Here is an 8,787-nt window from a genome sequence, read left to right as displayed (position 1 = left end):
TTCGTTCAACTGGACTCTACTGCCAAGAATATCATCTGTAGTCATCTGACCAAAGGACAGTATGCCGCGTGAGTGCTTTGGAAACATCTAAGCTAGTCTGGGACTGGCTCTCCAAGGTCAACGAAGGCGTCTCAACCCAGAGAGATCAGAGAATCAGTGTCCTTCGCAACCTCTTCAACCGCTTCAAGAGAAATGACAATGAGAATGTCCAGCTCACGTTTGATCGACTCACTGACATCACAAATGAGCTTCAAGCCCTCGGCGCTACTGAGATCACCAAGCATGAAGTCGTCAAGACACTCCTGAGATCACTTGGCAGTTCATTTGACACCCTAGCCCTGATGATTCAAGAACGTCCAGATTTCAAGACACTCGATCCGTCTGACATACTTGAGAGGCTCAACACACATGAGTTTCAGCTTTCTGAGAAAAGAGATATCTACGGTCCAAACTATGGGCGAACTCGTGCCTTGAAGGCAAAAGCTGTCTCCTCATCTGAAGAAGAATCTGACAGCAGTTCTGATGATCCTGAAGACATTGGAAAGGAACTTGCTATGCTTGTGAAGAAGTTCCAAAAATTCACCAAGAAGAAAGGCTTCAGAAAGTCTTCACAATCAAGCTCAAGGAATGATGAAGCTTCTGCTCATGACTACAAGAAGAAAACGTGCCACAAGTGCAAGAAACCTGGCCACTACATCTCTGAGTGTCCGCAGTGGGACATTGAGAACAAGAAGAAAAAGAAGAGCAAGGAGTATGATTCTAATGACAAGAAGAAGAATAAATACTCAAAGTCTTCTTCCAAGTCCTCCTCAAAGTCTTCATCACACAAGAAGAGCTCATCTGGCAAGGCACGTGCGTTTGTTGGCAAGGAAATGGATTCAGAGGAGGAGTCTGCTTCTGAGGAGGCGGAGGTGGAGTCTGAGGAGGAGTCCGATTCTGGCATTGCGAGTCTGGCTACAGCATACGTTGCCAAGTCCATCTTCAACACTAAAGACAATGACTCCATCACCGACACCTATGCAAATGACAAAGACTACTCCACTCCTACCTACTGCTTCATGGCACGCAGTGCCAAGGTAAACACACGCACTACTCACTATCAAACATCTAGTGACGATGACTCTGATTGTGGTTCCAAACCCAGCTACAAAACACTCGCTAAAATTGCAACTGAACAACAGAAAACCATGGAACACATTCAAAAACTGTTAGACAAAAGCGATGATCTATTAGGCGCTGAAATGACTCGATCTCAGTCCTTAATTGAAGACATAAAAAATCTTCACGTTAAGTATGAGGAACTTGAAAGTCGTCATGAAATGCTCTCAACAGCTCATGAAAGGCTTTCCTATGATTATCTTCAAAGGAAGCAAGATCTTGAGAAATTGAGAGCGGCTCATGAAGATCTTCAGAAAGAAAACGAGTCGCTTCGCGCCAAACAGATCAGTTCAGCTCAGGAAAGATTTGAACCACCATGTCTTAAATGCATTGAGCGTGATAATGCTACCTCTGTTGCTGAATGTTCTACTGCTGCTACTGTTGCAATATCTTCAACTGTTGATGTGGGAACTAACCCCTCTGCTGAGGATACCACTGCTATTGCTGATGAGAATGCTAGGTTGAAGACATTGCTTGAAACAGGGATGTACAAAAGTCTTAAAGGGCATCAGACACTATGTGATGTCCTTAAAAGGCAGATCCTGAACCGAAACCCGAGGAAAGAGGGTGTTGGGTTCGTAAGGAAAATGAATGCTGATGGCTCTTATTGGAAACCTGAGCAGTACCCCAAAACCACATGGGTTGCTGCAAAGGAACCTTCAGCAGATCCATCCACTCTATCTGGCTTCACTTGTGCTAACCCCATTGTCATTGATGAATCCTTTGATGCAAACTATAAACTGTTTAAGAATCAGAATGGTGAAGTGTTTGCCAGGTATATTGGTACTAACTGCAGGAATGGACCGCCTATGAAGAAGATCTGGGTGCCGAAAAAGTGTTTGGAGAATCTTCCTGTGAATGTCATCATGACACCACAGGTGAAGAAGACAAACCCCAGACCACAGGCTTCATACGGTCCAAAGGCTTCATACAGACAGAGGACTCACCTGAGTCGCACTAACACAAGTGTTTTGCAGGGAAACCATACTCAGGCCTATGAATATGAGCGCGGTTCATCAAATCGTCATGTTCATAAGACCAAGAACTATTCTGCTTATTCTTATGAGTACTATTGTCTGCCTGCAAGACTTTTTGCTAGGGCTCCAAAGCCAAAGTTCTCAGACGCTGCACTTAGACTTATTGCTTCTAAGCCACCCTTGAAGATGTGGGTGGCTAAGAAAGCTTAACTCTCTTTTGCAGGGAAGGGTCTCCAGCAGAAAACCAAAATCGTCTGACGCTATTGCTGGGGACCTTAAAAATCTTGTAGGGCGCAAGATCAAATGCCCGAATGGTCTTATTATGTACTTCATTCCTAAATCGCTTGCTACTCTCCCTATCAGTCCTAATCTCGATCTAAGCTTCCATAACCCACTGGTTCGTCAAATGTTTTTGCTTCACAATTCTCTTCATGAAGCCTATCCCCCTAACTGCACTGTAGGGTACGACACCAGCTGCTTCAGAATGAATAATTGATAGTGGGTGTACCAATCACATGACTGGCAAAAGAAGCCTTCTTATGGACTCAACCTTACGTCCATCCGACAAGAGTCACATCACCTTTGCTCACACTGGTAAAAGTAAGGTATTGGGCCTAGGTAGAGTTGCAATCTCAAAGGATCAACACATGGATAAAGTCATGCTTGTTGAATCCCTTGGCTTCAACTTAATGTCTGTCTCAATGCTTTGCGATTTAAATATGATCATAATGTTTGGAAAATATCGTTGCCTTGTTCTAATGGAATCTGACAAGTCTCTAGTGTTCGAAGGGTATAGGAAGGATGATTTGTACGTGGTAGATTTCTCAGCAGGACCATAGCTTGCCGTATGTCTTCTAGCAAAAGCTTCAAAATGCTGGCTCTGGCATCGGAGGCTAGGGCATGCTGGCATGAGGAACCTCCACACCCTTGCAAAGAAGAAGCATGTCATAGGCATCGAGGGCGTCAAGTTCAAGAAAGATCACTTATGCGGTGCCCGTGAAGCAGGAAAGATGACGAGGGCCAAACATCCCTCGAAGACAATCATGACAACAACTCGACCCTTCGAACTGCTCCACGTGGATCTTTTCGGTCCCACTCATTACTCAACTCTTACTACTACTGCTTGTCTCTATGGCTTTGTCATTGTTGATGATTATTCTAAATATACTTGGGTGCACATAATCCTCTACAAGACTGAAGTGCAGGATGTCTTCAGACGCTTCGCAAATCAAGCAATGAACAACTATGGCGCCAAGATAAAGCACATCAGAAGTGACAATGGCACTGAATTCAAGAACACTGGCCTTGATACATATCTTGATACTTTGGGCATGAATTCTCAGCCCCGTACACGCCACAGCAGAATGGCATCGTCGAACGCAAGAACAGAACACTCATTGAGATGGCCCGAACGATGCTTGATGAATACAAGACTCCAAAAAAATTCTGGCCTGAAGCCATTGATACTGCATGCCATACAATCAAACGTGTTTATCTTCACAAGCTTCTGAACAAGACATCTTATGAGCTCCTTACTGGCAAGAAGCCAAATGTCAGTTACTTCAGAGTATTTGGCGCCAGGTGCTGGATCAAGGATCCACATCACACTTCAAAATTTGCACCAAAAGCACATGAGGGCTTTATGCTTGGATATGGAAAGGATTCGCACTCCTACAGAGTCTTCAATATCTTTCATTATAAAGTGGTTGAAACAGTGGATGTGCGGTTCGATGAGACTAACGGTTCACAAAGAGAGCACCTGCCAAATGTGCTAGATGAAATTCCATCCAGTGAATCAATCAAACTAATGGGAACTGGAGAAATCATACCCTCTGAAGCTCAACCTGAAGAGGAACTTATCATCTCCGCACCTGATCAACCTGAAGACAATGCTCATCCTGAAGACAATCCCTCTAACAATGACAATGATCGACAAGAGCAAAATCTTTGCCCTGTACATCCTCGTGTTGCCAATGAAGTGCAGATTGAGAGAATAATTGATAGCATCAATGCACCCGGTCCGCTCACTCGTTCAAGGGCCACACAGCTAGCAAATTTCTGTGGGCACTTCGCATTCGTCTCAATAACAGAACCCAAGAAAGTTGAAGAAGCCTTCATGGAACCTGAATGGATTCAAGCTATGCAAGAAGAGCTTCAACAGTTTGAGCTGAATAATGTATGGGAACTGGCTAAGCGTCATTATCCTCGGAAGCACAATATAATAGGCACCAAATGGATATACCGCAACAAGCAAGATGAGCATGGTCAAGTTGTCAGAAACAAAGCTCGTCTTGTTGCTCAAGGATATACTCAAGTGGAAGGGATTGACTTCGATGAAACATTTGCTCATGTGGCTCGACTTGAAGCCATACGCATACTGCTGGCCTATGCAAATCATCATAACATACTTCTATATCAAATGGATGTGAAGAGCGCTTTTCTCAATGGCAAGATTGAAGAAGAAGTGTATGTTGCACAACCGCCTGGCTTTGAAGATCCAAAACATCCTGACATGGTATACAAGCTCAACAAGGCACTGTATGGCCTCAAACAAGCCCCTCGGGCTTGGTATGACACACTCAAATACTTTCTGTAGAGCAAAGGCTTCATACCTGGTTCCCTCGACCCCACTCTCTTCACGAAGACATATGATGGTGAACTGTTTGTGTGCCAAATATATGTAGATGACATTATCTTCAGCTGCACCAATCAGAAGTACAGTGAAGAGTTTGGATATATGATGCAAGAGCAATATCAGATGTCCATGATGGGAGAGCTGAAGTTCTTCCTCGGTCTTCAAATACGACAGCAACGCAACGGCATCTTCATATCTCAAGAGAAGTATCTCAAAGATTGCCTGAAGAAGTTCGGTATGCAAGACTGCAAAGGCTTCACGACGCCAATGCCAGCCAAACATCATCTGGGTCCCGACGACAATGGTAAAGAGTTCGATCAAAAGGTATATCGCTCCATGATTGGTTCTTTACTTTATCTATGTGCATCTAGGCCAGATATTATGCTTAGTGTTTGCATGTGTGCTCGATTCCAAGCGGCACCAAAGGAGTCGCATCACTTAGCTGTGAAGCGAATTCTTCGATATTTGGCTCACACCCCAACTCTAGGATTATGGTATCCAAAGGGCTCAGAGTTTGATCTGGTTGGATTCTCGGATGCTGATTATGCTGGTGACAAGGTGGATCGTAAGTCTACATCAGGCACATGTCATTTTCTGGGACGATCACTTGTATGTTGGTCTTTAAAGAAGCAGAACTGTGTATCTCTCTCCACTGCTGAATCTGAATACATTGCTGCTGGATCTTGCTGCGCTCGGCTTCTGTGGATGAAGCAAACACTCAAAGACTATGACATTCATCTGAAGCAAGTGCCACTCTACTGCGACAATGAAAGCGCCATCAAGATTGCCAACAACCCAGTTCAGCACTCAAAGACAAAGCACATTGGGATTCGTCATCACTTTCTCAGAGATCATGTTGTGAAGGAAGACATTGATATCATACACGTCAACACTGAAGAACAATTGGCAGATATCTTCACCAAGCCCTTGGATGAGAAGAGATTTTGCAAGTTACGGTGTGAGCTAAATATCTTGGAATCCTCAAATGTCCTATGATCAGGCACACATCCTAACACTTATGCATATTGATGACTTAGATGTGCAACACACGAAGTAAAGTATATCTTCAATCAATGAAGACATACATTCTAAGTGTGAATACATTAATGTGGAATTTGACTTCGGAGCGCCACGATAATTGTGCGCCGTGTCTGGGTCTAATACTTCCTATACGGTGGGTAACGCCACCACCAAAGGTTCTGTTTGAAGTGTTTGACTCATGGCGTTACATTTGCTATGTCTTCAAATTTGGTTTGGCTTCAATCTCAACATGTCTTCATGATTATCTTCACTATGTTGATTATATATATACTAATGTTCTGTCCTCTATAGCATTCACTTATAGCTATGTCTTCTTGTTGAATCTTTTGAACTAAGTGAATGTGATCGGACCCTAACCTCTCTATGCTTTCTATCTCAAACTCTATCTCTCCAAATCATATGCATTCTTTTGAAACTGTCAAATGTCTTCTCTGCGTCCTTGTCAGCAGAAGATACAGAGACAAACATTAAGTCCGCTTTCAATGCTAATTCCCTCACCTGAAACCCGGAGAAGTGGGAACGGCCACCCGACAATCCAGACGTGCGTGGGACATGGAACAACCTCCGATATGCTGCATGATGGCCACGTGTTCCTCAGATGTGAATCGCCAGGGGCATCTGTGTAATAACACTGAGCCGCCCCTGTCCCTATAAATACACGCCTCACCACAGTCATTATCTCTTCTTCCACTCTCGTAAGAACCCTAGCGCCACCGCTAGCCCTCGGCGACGCCGGCGACGAAGCGCTTAGCTGCCGCAACCTCTCCGACGCCGTCTTCACGCCGACCGCGGACATCGTCCTCTCCGCCGTCGCCGTAGGTGTCCTCCGTCGCCAAGTTAGGGCACGGACGATCGAACTGCTCGGCCTCCTCTTCCACTCCGTCTAGCAGTTCCTTGTGTGGTAAATAAAACTTCCTTTTTACGGCCCCTTTGATCCTACAGATTCGTCACTTTCTACCACAAGTAGTTTCTGTTCACACATGTTGGATCCACTTCATACTGCATCTCATATTATGCCTAGTATGTTCACTTATGCTTCACAAAGTAGTTAGATTCCTCACTTGTACTGATCTCTGGATTCGTACAAATCTGGAACCAACTCCTTATCTATGAGTGGATGTCTTCGCACGATGAGGTCAATGTCTTCTAAACTGATTTATCTTCAAAATCTTCTGAGAATGCATATGACCTATTCCCCTTCCCTCGCACCTTAATGCTGTCACAGGTACATGTCCGTGGGAGAATCCCTTGGTTCTCATAGTCTGCATTCATTTGCAGAATTCTTATAGCATCATATAAATTCTCCCGAAGCCAGTTCCTGTTTGTCCAGCAAGCGAAAGCCTCTGAAGCCTTTGAACGTATTGAAGCCATTCAGTTTAAAGTTCATGGCTACAGAGAAATCTGCAAGGAAGGGAGGCAGACAGCGTCGTGGGGGAACATCAAGAGATTTTCCTGATGACCTCTCAGAGCTTTACAAGACAGATCCTGAAGAGGATTATAATCAGCGCAAGACCCGAATCCAGTGGATTCGAAGATATTGGGAAGAACAGTGGTACAAATACAGATTCGTGACCAAGGAATATGCTGAGAAGAGTTCTATCAAAAGTCCTTGGGGTGATATTCTCTTCCGAGGCCTTCCACCCAAGAATAGAGCTGAAGCTATCGCTCAGGGTTTCTATCCGTGTATGGTCCGTGGACCTCAGCCTGAAGATGCCGACCCATCATCTTTGCTATGGTGTCGTGACGATAATCTCTTCAAGCGCAACTTCCAGCACGCAAAGGCATCGGCCAAGGAAAACAAGAAGTCATTGGGACTAGACTTCAACCCTGGTCCTTCTGCTCCCCGGGCTGACGGCACACGCGATGCAGAACCGAACCCAATGTCATTGGTCCTTTCTACAACCTTGATGGCCTCATCACTCACATCTCAGTTCAAGGTGCCAAAGTGGATCATTCTGATGATGATGCTGACACTGATGAAGCCCCAGATCCTACTCCAAAGCCGCAGAAGCCAAAGAAGGCTAAGGCTTCAAGATCAGCTGCTCCACCAAAAATCTCACGGGCGAAGCCACTGGCTACTGCGCCTCCTGAAGACAGTGTGCAGTCTAAAGATCTGTCACGCATCTCCAAGCCCCAAAAAGTCAAGATGCCTCTGCGACACACCAGCCAAGAACTGACTGCTGTTGCTATTCTACACAACGATGCCATTGATCTGTCCAGTGATGAAGATCTTGCAGATGACGCTCTTGAGCAACTGATCAAGAGCAAAGAAGAAGCAGAAATCTTCAACAATTTGCCTCTCTTTGACGTGGCAATCATCCATGACTTCATCAATGAGTGGTTTGAAACGCCCAACCTCAGCTTTGAAGACCTGCAACTTCCCATTGGTCTCAGTGTCGCCTTCCATGGTGCCATTGCTTCAGAGCTAGCTCTAGCTCAGCGCATCGTCGAACTGAAGCAGAAGATTGACTTTGAGAAAGCTTAGTTCAAGAAGCATATGGCCAAGCTCAGCGTGCAAGAGGTCAAGAACTTCAAGATCATGCTGCACGAGCTTAGAGAAGCCTTTCTCAAGAAGCGTGAAGAAGCTCAAGGTTCTCGTGAGCGCATGAAGAGCCTGGCTGACAAGTGTGTGCAAGCCTACAATGAGGCTGAGAAGCGCAAGGCCCTTGGGCGTCCTGGCATTGACCCCAGGATGGCTGCAAAGCGGCAGAAGAAGAAGCCTGCTATGGCTGAACCCAACGCACCAAGGCAGGAAGCAGATTCCATTGTCTTCCCAACCAGCATGACTGGCTCGAAGCCAAAGGCCAGGTCAACCGCTTCCGAACTGAAGAAGACGAGGACTGCTGAGGCTGAAGCCAGAAAGAGGAAACATTCTGAAGCCTCTGCTACTGCCCCCTCCAAGAAGAAGCGGAAGACCAAGAAGGAACGGGCTGCTCCCACAAAGCCCTTAATTGTTGAACCCATCTTCATGGTTCG

The sequence above is a fragment of the Triticum urartu genome, chromosome 3A (assembly GCF_056163025.1).
Source record: "Triticum urartu cultivar PI428250 chromosome 3A, HENAU_Tu73, whole genome shotgun sequence".
Classification (NCBI taxonomy): Eukaryota; Viridiplantae; Streptophyta; class Magnoliopsida; order Poales; family Poaceae; genus Triticum; species Triticum urartu.
Note: the sequence above shows the minus strand (reverse complement) of the source record.